At 36.7% G+C, this 15,384-nt stretch overlaps 1 protein-coding gene across 2 annotated transcripts in view; it reads left to right on the top strand.

The window, feature by feature from the left end:
* The window catches only part of LOC136035967 (glutamyl aminopeptidase-like), a gene marked incomplete at its 3' end in the record, with an annotated part of 124,519 nt that overhangs the window by 9,636 nt on the left and 99,499 nt on the right, over nt 1-15,384 (top strand). Inside the window, 1 exon segment of one of the 2 annotated variants that reach the window (XM_065717862.1) lies at nt 5,709-5,800. 2 annotated transcript variants of the gene reach the window in all.

Here is a 15,384-nt window from a genome sequence, read left to right as displayed (position 1 = left end):
CTCCAGATACGTAGCCTGGTCAGGTTTAGCCCCGTAATCTTCTGAATTATGATTTTGTATTTCCCAACTTCCAAATTTCGTAATTGCGTAACTGACAAATAACCGATGAAACTCAGTTATGACCTTTAGGCGTAACAGCGTTTTGCAGATACGTCCAGGGTGGGGTTGGCCGTTTCAGCAACAAGTGGACGTTGCGTCTCCCTGTGGTCGCAAACTTGTAGCACAATATCCTAGGAGTCTAAAGTACAGATTAACTCAGTTTCGCCAAAAATAGTCAGTTACGGCCTTTAGGCGTAACAGCGACGTTAGGAAGGAGTGATCGGATCTTCATGAAATTTGAAGTTTGGAAGGATATTGTGTCTCAGAGCTCTTATTTTAAATCCCGACTGGATCTGGTGACATTGGGGGGAATTGAGGGGGGAACCTAAAATCTTGGAAAACGCTTTTTTTGGAAGGATATCATGTCTCAGAGCTCTTATTTTAAATCCTGACCGGATCCGGTGAAGGGGAAGTTAGGGGGGGCAAACCTAAAATCTTGGAAAATGCTTAGAGTGGAGGACTTGGTGGGAAAAATAAGCACAAATCCTAGATACGGGATTGACATAACAGAAACGGATCTGCTCTTTTTTGGGGAGCGGGGGGGGGGTTAATTCTAAAAAATTAGAAAAAATGAGGTATTTTTAATTTGTGAAAGAGTGATCATATCTTAATGGAATTTTATATTTAGAAGGAACTCGAAACTGAGATCTCTTATTTGAAATCCCAACCAGATCCAGTGGCATTATGGGGGGGGGACCGGAAAACTTGGAAAACACTTAAAGTGGAGAGATCAGGATAAAACTTGGTAGAAAGAATAAGCACAATTCCAAGATAGATGACTGACATAACCGGACCGGATCCACTCTCTTTGGTGGAGTCGGCGGGGGGGGGGGAGTAATTTGGAAAAATTAGAAAAAATGAGGCTTTCAAAAAATGAGAAAATTTGTAACTTACGAACGGGTGATCAGATCTTAACGAAATTTGATGTCTAGAATGATCTTGTGCTTTAGAACTCTCATTTTAAATCCCGACCAGATCCGGTGACATTGAAGGGAGTTGAAGAACCGGAATTTTTGGAAAAAGTGAAAATCGAGGTATCTTACGAATGGGTGATTGGATCTTAATGAAACTTGATATATAGAATAATCTTATGTCTCAGATGCTCCATTTTCAATTTAAAGTTTGGGGACATAGAGGGTTCGAGGGGAGAATCAGAAATCCTGGAAACCGAAAAACTTGGAAAACACTTAAGTGGAGAGATCGGGATGAAACTTGATGGGAAGAATAAGCACAAGTTATAGATACGAGATTGACATAATTGATACAGATCCATTCTCTTTGGGGGAGCTGGGGATTGTTAATTTGGAAAAAATAGAGAAATTGGGGTATTTTTAACTTAAGAACGGGTGACTGGATCTTAATGAAATTTGATATTTTGAAGGAAATCATGTCTCAGAGCTGTTATTTCAAATCCCGACCAAATCTGTTGACATTGAGGGGAGTTGAAGGGGGCAATCGGAAATCTTGGAAAATGATTATAAATATCGCAGATACGTGATTGACGTAACCGGACTTGATCTGCTCTCTTTGGGGGATTTAGGTGGTGGGGTTCAGCGCTTCGGCGAGTTTCGTGCTTCTGAACGTGCTAGGATGATGAAAATTGGTAGGCGTGTCAAGGAGCTGTACAAATCGACCATCCGGGGGGAGGGCTGAAGGGAGAAGATAAATTAGAAAAATTGTGGTATTTTTAACTTACAAGTGGGCAATCAGATCTTAATGAATTTTCATATCTAGAAGGACCTCGTGACTCAGAGCTCTTATTTTAAATCCCGACCGGCATTAAGCCTCTGATTTTCCTTTTAAAGCAATCTATTGATTCTTAGAATTTTGCTAGAGCTCATACCATTTGAGCTCTTGGCTTTTGGCTGTTCTGACCTCGTCACAAGTGCCATATGAGCTCTTAGCTCTTGTTTTTATTTTTACTCATTTTTCATCAGCTGTTTTTTCATAATGACAACTAATACCAATTTTTAAAAAAGTACTCATTCCTATATAGCCTATGACTATATCTAAGTATCAGGGGGAGGGAGGGTAATTTTGCCAGTTGCAATTAAATAGCAAATCAATTGTAGGAATAGGGATAATTTCAGCATTTTGAGGAAGGGAGCAAGAGAGGGTCTGAATCCAGAGTGTCTAGGGGGATAATAAATGCTAGAAGTTAAAGGTGGCATAGGCCTGCCCTTAGTCTTCAATAGCACAGTTTTCTGCAAGTTGTAATGAAGATTTTGCTACTGTTTTAGCAAAGACACTACTTGTTTAATTTCAAAAACAATACAAAATATGTAATAAACGATACAAATATATCAAACGAACACAAAATTTTGCCCGGCCTTTTCTAAACCTGTCTGCAATGAGTTGCTGCAGACAACAGTAGTGTATTGTATACCAGCTTTTGAGTCAATTGTAATACGGTTTGAACATGTTCCTGGTAAATCCAATCCTTTTGGAGACTTATCAAGGAGATGTCCCTCCAAGGTACTGTGATGTAGAGATGCAAGCAAGGTGTCTACGTTGTCTATCATCCATATAAGAGAGATAATTCTAGCTTTAAGCTATTCGATGAGAAATTGTTTGTTCTTTATTACTAAAAATTGGGGTTATTGTTATAGGACAGACACCTGTAAAATAATTTCTAAAAAGTAAAAAAAGTAAATAAAAAAATAATAAATTTCTAAGAAAATTAAAATAATTCGAAAAATGAGATTATTTTTTTTGGCATTAGGGTAAGGCTAAATATCCAGCCTTGCTTAGGCCAGAGTATTTGCTAGTCTGAGTAATAGTATTACATATATGTTAGTAATGGGATTCACAGGCTACTTTGGAAAAGCCTTCATTGGATCTACTAGCAATCTAAAGGAGTTAAGCTGGCTTGCCAAGAATTTTATGTTTTTCTCAATTTTTTTTTTTGTAGATTTTTGGGTAGTCATGGAGGTTATCTGGAAGTTTTGGGACTTTGCCCATTGACAGAGCTGGTAATCTTTATGCAGTTACAAGAAATTCATTGAGCTTATTTGCAGCAATAGCTGTTGACTTTCCAAAATTGAAGTCCATATTTATCATTTATAAGGCCAGTTACTTGAAAAAATTGTCTTTTCTTTGTTGGGATAACAGAGTAACGTTTTCCTTTTGCTTATCTTGAAGTCATGTTGTTTTTTCTAACACTTATTGGGCTGTAACTACATCAGACCAAGCTACCTAGATTATTCAGGATTCAAAATTGAAAAGTCCATTGGTTGTGATTGGTCTATTGGTAATAATTGTCATTGTGTGCTTGGTGGTTATTTTTAACTAACGAACCAGTGGTCGGATCTGAATAAAATTTGATATTTAGAAGGATATCGTGTCTCAGAGCTCTTTTTGTAAATTCCGACTGGATCCGGTGACATTGGGGGGATTTGCAGGGGGAAACCTAAAATCTTGGAAAACGCTGAGAGTGGGAAGGAGTGATCGGATCTTAATGAAATTTCGTATTTCGAAAGACCTAGTAATTCAGATCTCTTATTTTAAATTCCGACCGGATCTAATATCATTGGGGGGAGTGGGGAGGGGCAGAAATCTTGGAAAAGGCTTAGAGTGGAGAGATCAAGATGAAACTTGGTGGGAAGAATAAACACAGGTCCAAGATACGTGACTGACATAACGGGACTGGATCCGCTCTTTTTGGGGGAGTTGGGGGTAATTCGGAAAAACTAGAAAAAATGAGGTATTTGTAACTTACGAACGGGTGATCAGATCTTAATGAAATTTGATATGTAGAAGGATCTTGTGCTTCAGAGCTCTTATTTTATATCCCGACCAGATTCGGTGACATTGAAGTTGGAGAGGGAAACCGGAAATCTTGGATAACGCGAAACTTTAGGTATCTTTATCTTACGAATGGGTGATCGGATCTTAATGGAACTTGATATATAGAAACATCTTATGTCTCAGATGCTCCATTTTCAATTCGAATCGGATCCGGTGACATAGGGGGCTAGAGGGGGAAACAGAAATCTTGGAAACCGGAAATTTTGGAAAACGCTTAGAGCGAAGAGATCGGGATGAAACGTGATTGGAAGAATAAGCACAAGTTCTAGATACATGATTGACATAATTGGGACGGATCCGCTCTCTTTGGTGGAGTTGGGGGGGGGGATTTCCAGTGCTTTGGCGAGTTCGGTGCTTCCGGACGTGCTAGGACGATGAAAATTGGTAGGCGTCTCTGGGACCTGCATAAATTGGCTTGATAATAGTCTTCCCTGATTCGACCATCTGGGGGGCTGGAGGGAGAGGAAAAGTTGAAAAAAATGAGGGGTTTTCAACTTACGAATCTGTGATCGGATCTTAATGAAATTTGATATTTAGAAGGACCTCGTGTCTCAGACCTATTTTTTAAATCCTGACCGTATCCGGTGATATTGGGGGAGTTGGAGGGGAAACAAGAAATCTTGGAAAACGTTTAGAGTGGAGAGATCGGGATGAAACTTGGTGGGTAGAATAAGCACAAGTCCTAGATACTTGATTGACATAACCGAACTGAATCTGCTCTCTTTTGGGGAGTTGGGGGGGGGGTGCTAGTTAGGAAAAATTAGAAAAATTGAGGTATTTTTAACTTAAGAACGGGTGACAGGATCTTAATAAAATTTGATATTTAGAAGGAACTCATGTCTCAGAGCTCCTATTTTAAATCCTGAACAGATCTGGTGAAATTTGGGGGAGTTTGAGGGGGAAACCAGGAATCTTAGAAGACGCTTAGAGTGGAGACATCCGGATGGAACTTGGTGGGTAGAATAATCAAATATCGTAGATACGTGATTGACGTAACCGTACTGGATCTGCTCTCTTTGGGAGAGTTAGGGGGGTCCAGTGCTTTGCTTTGGCGAGTTCGGTGCTTCTGGCCGTGCTAGGACGATGGAAATTGGCAGGCGTGTCAGGGACCTGCATAAATTGACTTGATAAAGTCGTTTTACCCGATTCGACCATCTGGAAGGCCGAAGGGAAAGGAAAAATTAGAAAAATGCGGTATTTTTATTTACGAGTGGGTGATCAAATCTTAATGGATTTTGATATTTAGAAGGACCTCGTGTCTCAGAGCTCTTATTTTAAATCCCGACCGGCATTAAGTCTCTGATTTTCCTTTTAAATCAACGATTCTTAGGATTTTGCTAGAGCTCATGCCATATAAGCTCTTTGTTCGTGGCTCTTCCGACCTCGTCACAAATACCATATGAGCTATTGGCTTTTGTAGTATCATAGAAATCCAGAATGAAGTGATAACTCCCCCGTAGGGGAGTATACATGGTGGGCTTTTAATAAATCCAGAAAAATCTAAAAAGATAAAAATTTATTTCTTAACTTATAATATTTTATTTTAATATATATTATAATTAAATGTATTTATATAACTTCGAAGACCACACTGTCTTTCCATGACGAAAGTAAAACTGTTCAAAATAGGGATGAAACCTTTTAATTGACAGTGAACAGATATAAATTATTTAACTGGATATTTCGAACACATATACAGTGTTCATCCTCAGCAGTAAAACTAAAAGACATGAGTAAAAATAAACAAAATTTATACCAAATAAACTAATTACATATTGTTTACTGCTCTTATTTTTTTTCAATGCAACAGTGGAAGCAAATCTTTTTGACCTTTTCGGTTCCGGTTCATTAGATTTATCTGACATATTACGTGGACAGAGGTCATAGCTCTTAGGTGAGGTGATATTTACTTTATTTGACCTTATTAAATTATCATAAATTGAATTCAATCTAATTTCACCTGTATCTCTGTTTATGGAATTATTCTTGAATAAAAATTTTTTATTTCGATTGTTTCCCTGAAAATTTGCTTTAAACCTTGGTCCCTAGAAATCAAAGAAACATTTTCAAACAAAATAAAATGATTTGGAAAATTATAGATATGTTCCGAAAGGGCTGACATGAAATCTTCAGGTTTGCTATTTTGCTTTAAAGACGATGAAATAGAATTATGATGTTTTAGCAATCTCATTTTTAAATTCTGGTTAGTACGTCCCACATAAGAGCTTCCACAAGTACATTGGATTTTATAAACCCCACTTTGTTGCTCTACGGAAGTTCGATCCTTTCCAGAACTCAAAAAACTAGCCAAAGTATTACTACCTCTTAAAGCTACCTTTAAGCCATTATTTTGTAAAATTCTTTTAAGTTTTTCACTCAACCCTGGAACATATGGTAGAGAACAAAAATATCTTTCTTTTCTGTTGTTTCCAGAATATCGTCAGAAAATTCTAGAAATTTTTTCCTTCTTTTCGAAAAAGTCTGGTCAGTTAACCAACCCGGATAATGGTTACTTATTAAAATCTCTTTTAACAGCAATAATTCCTCCTCAATGAATTTCGGAGAGCAAATTCTAAAAATGCGGTCAGTTAAGGATATGATTAAACCAATTTTTACTTGGCGAGCATGACCGGAGAAAAACGACAAAAATCTGTTATTGTTAGTAGGTTTTCTGTAAATCTTAAAATCCAGACTATTTTCATTTTTTAAAAGAAAAAATTTTGAATTTTTTGAAGAATCAAAAAAAAATTTTTGTTGGTTTAAACATGTGAAAACTGAAAATGCGTAAGCAAACTTTGTTCTTTCTAATTGGCTTAAACTTAGAGAGAATATAGTCTGGATAAAGGGAGGCCCTTTTGGTCATAATCAAAGAACCTCTCTTGGTCTGAAGTTTGTTGGTTTAAACATGTGAAAACTGAAAATGGGTAAGCAAACTTTGTTCTTTCTAATTGGCCTAAACTTAGAGAGAATATAGACTGGATAAAGGGAGGCCCTTTTGGTCATAATCAAAGAACCTCTCTTGGTCTGAAGTTTGTTGGTTTAAACATGTGAAAACTGAAAATGGGTAAGCAAACTTTGTTCTTTCTAATTGGCTTAAACTTAGAGAGAATATAGACTGGATAAAGGGAGGCCCTTTTGTTCATAATCAAAGAACCTCTCTTGGACTTGTGAATGGAGACAAAAAAGTAAAAAAAAATTGATTGCATCAATTTGTTACACAAGAATATCCAAAATAATTTAGTTTCTCTCTGATTAGCTTGAAAATAACAGACAAAAAATATGGAGAAATTTGACTGAATTGATTAGTAACGACCAAAATATGCCCAAATCTGGCCTTTGATCGGCTTGTAGCTTCTAACCATGTATACTTGGCAAAACAAGCTTTAAAGTAGAAAATACTTAGACAAAAGTTGAATTTCGTTGATTTGCGGCACCCTAAAATGGGCCAAACATCATTTTTCTCCTATCGGCTTGAAAATGTCAGGGTGATATCTATTGTGACAATGAATATTCATTGACAACTCTGGTTTTACTAATTTGTGGCACAAAAATTTGCTTCGTTATCACGAACGATTTTTGCGCAAAAAAACGAACGCAAAAATTTGCTCTTTTTTGCTGACCCACGCTAAAATTGCTGGGTGCACAGAAATTGCCAAGAGAACCTCAATGTAGACAAAAAGTTTAGGAAACAAACCTGGTTGTATTGATTCACGATGTTTGAAGTTTTCTTTTAAAAGACAAAGAACCAGAATTTTATGCATTTCATAGGTGGTGCGGTAGCCCTGCCTATGATCGTTCGTTATGATCGTTGATGTAACTTTTGTTGTAAAAATCCCTTTTTTAGAGTTTCGGTTTCTTTTGAGCCGGGTTGCTCCTTACTACAGTTCGTTATCACGAACGATTTTTTGCAAAAAAACGAACGCAAAAATTTGCTCTTATTTGCTGACCCACGCAAAAATTGCTGGGTGCACAGAAATTGCCAAGAGAACCTCAATGAAGACAACAAGCATAGTAAACAAACCTGGTTGTATTGATTCATGATGTTTGAAGTTTTCTTTTTAAAGACAAAGAACCAGAATTTATTTTTTTTAGAAATGACCTTGATATGCATTTCATAGGTGGTGCGGTAGCGCTGCCTATGATCGTTCGTTATGATCGTTGATGTAACTATTGTTGTAAAAATCCCTTTTTTAGAGCTTCGGTTTCTTTTGAGCCGGGTTGCTCCTTACTACAGTTCGTTATCACGAACGATTTTTTGCAAAAAAAACGAACGCAAAAATTTGCTCATATTTGCTGACCCACGCAGAAATTGCTGGGTGCACAGAAATTGCCAAGAGAACCTCAATGAAGACAACAAGTATAGGAAACAAACCTGGTTGTATTGATTCATGATGTTTGAAATTTTCTTTTTAAAGACAAAGAACAAGAATTTTTTTTTAGAAATGACCTTGATATGCATTTCATAGGTGGTGCGGTAGCGCTGCCTATGATCGTTCGTTATGATCGTTGATGTAACTATTGTTATAAAAATCTCTTTTTTAGAGTTTCTGTTTCTTTTGAGCCGGGTCGCTCCTTACTACAGTTCGTTATCATGAACGATTTTTGCGCAAAAAAAACGAACGCAAAAATTTGCTCTTTTTTGCTGACCCACGCAAAAATTGCTGGGTGCACAGAAATTGCCAAGAGAACCTCAATGAAGACAAAAAGTTTAGGAAACAAACCTGGTTGTATTGATTCATGATGTTTGAAGTTTTCTTTTTAAAGACAAAGAACCAGAATTTATTTTTTTAGAAATGACCTTGATATGCATTTCATAGGTGGTGCGGTAGCGTTGCCTATGATCGTTCGTTACGATCGTTGATGTAACTATTGTTGTAAAAATCCCTTTTTTAGAGTTTCGGTTTCTTTTGAGCCGGGTTGCTCCTTACTAAGTTCGTTATCACGAACGATTTTTTGCAAAAAAACGAACGCAAAAATTTGCTCTTATTTGCTGACCCACGCAAAAATTGCTGGGTGCACAGAAATTGCTAAGAGAACCTCAATGAAGACAACAAGTGTAGGAAATAAACCTGGTTGTATTGATTCATGATGTTTGAAGTTTTCTTTTTAAAGACAAAGAACCAGAATTTATCAAACAGTTCGTGGCAACGAACTGTAGTAAGGAGCGACCCGGCTCAATAGTAACCAAAACTCTAAAAAATTGAATTTTGATATCAATAGCTACATCAAAGGAATCGCATTTTAATGCTGATTTTAAATATATAAGTTTCATCAAGTTTAGTCTTACCCATCAAAAGTAACGAGCCTGAGAAAATTTGCCTTATTTAGGAAAATAGGGGGAAACACCCCCTAAAAGTCGAAGAATCTTAACGAAAATGACACCATAATATTCAGCGTATCAGAGAACCCTACTGTAGAAGTTTCAAGCTCCTATCTACAAAAATGTGGAATTTTGTATTTTTTGCCTGAAGACAAATCACGGGTGCGTGTTTATTTGTTTGTTGTTTTTTTTTTCCAGGGGTCATCGTATCGACCAAGTGGTCCTAGAATGTCGCAAGAGGGCTCATTCTAACGGAAATGAAAAGTTCTAGAGCCCTTTTTAAGCGACCAAAAAAATTGGAGGGCATCTAGGCTCCCTCCCACGCTCTTTTTTCCCAAAGTCAACGGATCAAAATTTTGAGATAGCCATTTTGTTCAGCATAGTCGAAAATCATAATAACTATGTCTTTGGGGATGACTTACTCCCCCAAAATCCCTGGGGGAGGGGCAGCAAGTTACAAACTTTGACCAGTGTTTACATATAGTAATGATTATTGGGAAGTGTACAGACGTTTTCAGGGGGATTTTATTTTGTTTGGGGGTGGGGCTGAGGAGAGGGGGCTATGTTGGAGGATCTTTCCTTGGAGGAATCTGTCATGGGGGAAGAAAAATTCAATGAAAAGGGCGCAGGATTCTCTAGCATTACTATAAGAAAACAATGAAAAATAAGCATGAAAACGTTTTTTCAAATGAAAGGAAGAAGTAGCATTGAAACTTAAAACGAACAGAGATTATTACGCATATGAGGGGTTCTAAAAATACTTTAGCATAAAGAGCGAGGTATTTAGGAGGAGATAAATACCTTGCTCTTTATGCTAAAGTATTTTTAGTAATTTCAACTATTTATTCTACGGCCTTTCTGATTCAGGGGTCATTCTTAAAGAATTTGACAAAACTTACGATTTAGTATAAAGAGCGAGGTATTAACGAGGGTACAAACCCCCTCGTATACATAATAAAAATATAAGGTTATGAAAGTTTGTTACGTAAGTTAATTCTTAAGTTACGTATATTTTTTATTAATAAAAACGTTCGTTAAAAATTAAAAGTTCTAGTTGCCTTTTTAAGTAACCGAAAAATTGGAGGGCAACTAGGCCTCCTTCTCCACCCCTTATTTCTCAAAATCGTCTGATCAAAACTAAGAGAAAGCCATTTAGCCAAAAAAAGAATTAATATACAAATTTCATTTTAATAATTTATGTGCGGAGAGCCAAAACCAAACATGCATTAATTCAAAAACGTTCAGAAATTAAATAAGAAAAAAAACTAATTTTTTTTAGCTGAAAGTAAGGAGCGACATTAAAACTTAAAACGAACAGAAATTACTCCGTATATGAAATGGGTTGTCCCCTTCGCAATCCCTCGCTCTTTACGCTAAAGTTTGACTCTTTGCCACAATTCTACTTTTTAAACCAATTAAAAGCTTTAGCGTAAAGAGCGAGGGATTGCGGAGGGGACAACCCATTTCATATACGGAGTAATTTCTGTTCGTTTTAAGTTTTAATGTCACTCCTTACTTTCAGCTAAAAAAATTATTTTTTTTTTATTTAATTTTTTTTAGAAATGACCTTGATATGCATTTCATAGGTGGTGCGGTAGCGCTGCCTATGATCGTTCGTTAAGATCGTTGATGTCACTATTGTTGTAAAAATCTCTTTTTTATAGTTTCTGTTTCTTTTGAGCCGGGTCGCTCCTTACTACAGTTCGTTATCATGAACGATTTTTGCGCAAAAAAAAACGAACGCAAAAATTTGCTCTTTTTTGCTGACCCACGCAAAAATTGCTGGGTGCACAGAATTTGCCAAGAGAACCTCAATGAAGACAAAAAGTTTAGGAAACAAACCTGGTTGTATTGATTCATGATGTTTGAAGTTTTCTTTTTAAAGACAAATAACCAGAATTTATTTTTTTAGAAATGACCTTGATATGCATTTCATAGGTGGTGCGGTAGCGCTGCCTATGATCGTTCGTTAAGATCGTTGATGTAACTATTGTTGTAAAAATCTCTTTTTTATAGTTTCTGTTTCTTTTGAGCCGGGTCGCTCCTTACTACAGTTCGTTATCATGAACGATTTTTGCGCAAAAAAAACGAACACAAAAATTTGCTCTTTTTTGCTGACCCACGCAAAAATTGCTGGGTGCACAGAAATTGCCAAGAGAACCTCAATGAAGACAAAAAGTTTAGGAAACAAACCTGGTTGTATTGATTCATGATGTTTGAAGTTTTCTTTTTAAAGACAAAGAACCAGAATTTATTTTTTTTAGAAATGACCTTGATATGCATTTCATAGGCGGCGAGGTAGCGCTGCCTAAGTAAAGAGCGATTTGGGCACAATGTATTATTTATTTATTTAGTTATTTTTTGTTGGTTTTTTGGTTTTAGACTAGGGCACTTAATATCGAAGGAGTTGCCGTAGAAACTTCGAAAAGGGCTAATTCGATTGGAAATTGAAAAGGCTTGTGCCCTTTTGATAGTTGAAACTGATTAGAGGACAACTAACACCCCTCCCTTGCCCCCCCCCATTTCCCCATATACATTCCAATTATTGAGAAAGCCATTTTTTTTCGAGATAGTTGAAATGTCAGGAAATCATGTCTTTGATAATGACACTCCTCCCCTCACACACAGCCCTCAGGCCAAGGGTTGTAAGTTATGCCCTAGGGGCATATACGATTTATATAGAAAAGGTGATCGTATAAACTTCGGATGGGCTCATTGAATTGGTAATCAGAAGTTATAGTGCCCTTTTTAAGATTCAGAGTGATCAAAGGGTGGATATCCCCTCCCCCCATGCCTCATATTTTCCCGAAATGAATCTGATAGAAATTTAGAAATTGCCATTAGTTGTCTTAAAAACTATGGTTGCCAATATAACACCTCAGCAATATATCGACAACAACGGGGAATATTAAGTTGAAACTTTAGGGGATGCTACTATTACTATTTCTGCTATTACGATTTAAATAAATAAAAATATTGTAAGTGTATCCAGGTTGTCGAAGAGCATAGATATTATCTTTTGGGATTGATATAAAGTTTTATTTTTCGGGTTAACTTCAGAAGGTATAAAAATTAAAAAAAAAATACTGTTTGTGTCAGGATTAAAAAACGTTAAAAAAGTTCTGTTGAAAAGATTTTATTACGTATATAAGGGCGATTGCCCCGTCCTCAATGCCTCGGACTTTATGCTAAAGTTTGATTCATGGTCCTAATTGTTTAAGAACGATTCCTGAAACACAGGGACCGTTTAATTAGATCAGTAAGCTTTTTTTAGAAGTTCTTAAAAAAAAACTTCAGCGTCAAGAGTAAAGTATTATGGATGGATCAACCACCCTCATATACGTTACGTAATAATTTCTGTTCGTTTTAAGTTTTGATGCTGCTCCTTACTTTCAGTTGAAAAACCTTTTCTTTTATTTTAATTTCTGATCGTTTTTAAATAATGTCAAGAAATCTGGCTCTCCCTCTATGGAGAATTCCTTTCCCTTATGAAAAATCGCTCCATGGAAAGTTCTTCCCGCGTAAAATACATACCTCCCTCCCGCCCACCAAGAAAATTCCCCCTAGACTTTTCCATTCTAGCTGAAAATCCCCCCTCCTGAAAATTTCTTGCAGACAATTCCGGCTGAAATTTTTTTCTTAGCACACTTTCATTTGTAAAAGATATAAATTTCTAATTGCTTTTAAAATCGTGCCGGAAATCCCCTCCTTCGTGGAAAATTCTTCCCGGAAATATCCTCCCCGCCTCTAGTAGAAAGTTGCTCCCGCAGAAAATTCCCTCTGGGGAATTCCCCCATTGAGAAACTCTCCCGTGAAAAGTCCCACCCCCCTGCGAAAAGATATTATAGACAATTCTAACCTGGCAAAAATAACCCCTCGGACAATTGCCCTGAACATCACATGTAAAGTTGAGTCAGCAATGAGAAAGTACAGCAAATAATAAGATTTTCGTTAGGGAATTCGGGCAAATTCTCCCAGTTTGAAACTAACCTTGGAAAGGTCACCCCCGGAAACTTCCTTCCCCAAGGAAAATTATCCCCGTGGAAAATACCCCCCTCTCCCGAAAAAAGTCTGTGCACTTCCCAATAACAAATACTATACGTATAAAATTAGCAAATTACACGACCTACAGACCTTTCCTTTCTTTTTATCTATCTATTGATATCAAAATTCCGTTTTTTAAAGTTTTGGCTACTATTGAGCCATGTCGCTTCTTACTTACAGTTCGTTACCATGAACGGTTTGATGATGGAAAATCAGTTGGTAAATCATTTATTGATTTGTCAGTTCAGAATATTGATCCAACAAACTAATCAGATTACTTCAAAAATCACCAATCTTCATTTTAAAGTTTTATTTAGGAATCAATTTTTTATGTGTTTGAACGAAATGGAATCAAAATAAAAAGTTAGACAAGAAAAAATGTCCCTTTTAAATAATAAAATTAAATTGAGAGTTGTATATGAAAAGTACTGAAAGGCCCGCAGACTTTTTGCAATAAATCTTATCTTATCTATCTATCTATGTATTTATTCTAAGTTTTTTTTTTCCATTTTTTTTCTGTAATGTTGATTAACGTGGTAATTTTCTCCTTTTCGTTGTTGATGTTTTCAAACAGGTCGTGGTAACGAACCGTAGTAAGGAGTGACCCGGCCCAATAGTAAACGAAACTCTAAAAAACGGAATTTTGATACTAAAAGATACATTAAAAGAATTGAATTTTTATGCTGATTTTAGATATATAACTTTCATGGAATTTAGTCTTACTCATCAAAAGCTACGAGCCTGAGAAAATTTGTCTTATTTTGGAAAATAGGGGAAACACCCCCCAAAAGTCATAGAATCTTAACGAAATCACACCAGCGCAATCAGCGTATCAGAGAACCCTATTGTGAAAGTTTCAAGCTCCTATCGACAAAAATGTGGAACTTCGTATTTTTTGCCAGAAGACCGATCACGGGTGCGTGTGTGTGTGTGTGTGTTTTTTTTTTTCAGGGGTCATCGTATCGACCAATTGGCCCTAGAATGTCGTAAGAGGTCTAATTTTAACGGAAATGAAAAGTTCTAGTGCCCTTTTTAAGTGATCAAAAAAATTGGAGGGCACCTAGGCCCCCTAGGAGCCTAGACTTTGAACAGTGTTTACATACAGTAATGGTTATTGGGATGTGTGGAGACGTTTTCAGGGGGATTTATTTGGTTGGAGGGGGGTTAGGGTAGGGGGCTATGTGGGAGGATCTCTCCCTGGACGAATATGTCTTTGGGGAAGAGAAATTCAATGAAGGGGGCGCAGGATTTTCTAGCGTTATTATAAAAAAACAATGAAAAAATAAATATGAAAAAATTTTTCAACCGAAAGTAAGGAGCAGCATTAAAAATTGAAACGAACAGAGCTTATTACGCATATGAGGGGCTCTTCTCCTCCTAAATACCTCGCTGTTTATGCTAAAGTATTTTTAAATAATTTCAACTATTTATTCTACGGCCTTTCTGATTCAGAGGACATCATTAAAGAATTGGGCCAAAATTTAAGCTTGAGTGTAAAGAGAAAGGTATTAACGAGGGGACAAACTCCCTCAGTCCCCGTGGGATGGGCTGCAAGTTACAAACTTTGACTAGTTTCAAACAGTTCGTGGTAACGAACTGTAGTAAGGAGCGACCCGGCTCAATAGTAACCGAAACTCTAAAAAATGGAATTTTGATTCCAATAGTTACATAAAAAAAAATTGCATTTTAATGCTGATTTTAAATATATAACTTTTATCAAGATTAGTCTTACCTATCAAAAGCTACGAGCCTGAGAAAATTTGCCTCATTTTAGAAAATAGGGGAAAACACCCCTACAAGTTATACAATCTTAACGAAAATCACACCATTAGATTCAGCGTATCAGAAAACCTAATTGTAGAAGTTTCAAGCTCCTATCTACAAAAATGTGGAATTTCGCATTTTTTGCCAGAAGACAAATCACGGATGCGTGTTTATTTGTTTTTTTTTTTTTTTTTTCCAGGGCTTTTGACCCTACCGACCCAGTGGTCCTAGAAAAAAGTTCTAGTGCCATTTTTAAGTGACCAAAAAATTGGAGGGTACCTAGGCCCCCTCCCACGCTCATTTTTTCCCTAAGTCACCGGATCAAAATTGTGTGATAGCCATTTTATTCA

The sequence above is a fragment of the Artemia franciscana genome, chromosome 15 (assembly GCF_032884065.1).
Source record: "Artemia franciscana chromosome 15, ASM3288406v1, whole genome shotgun sequence".
Classification (NCBI taxonomy): Eukaryota; Metazoa; Arthropoda; class Branchiopoda; order Anostraca; family Artemiidae; genus Artemia; species Artemia franciscana.
Note: the sequence above shows the minus strand (reverse complement) of the source record. Positions and strands in the feature narration are given on the sequence as shown.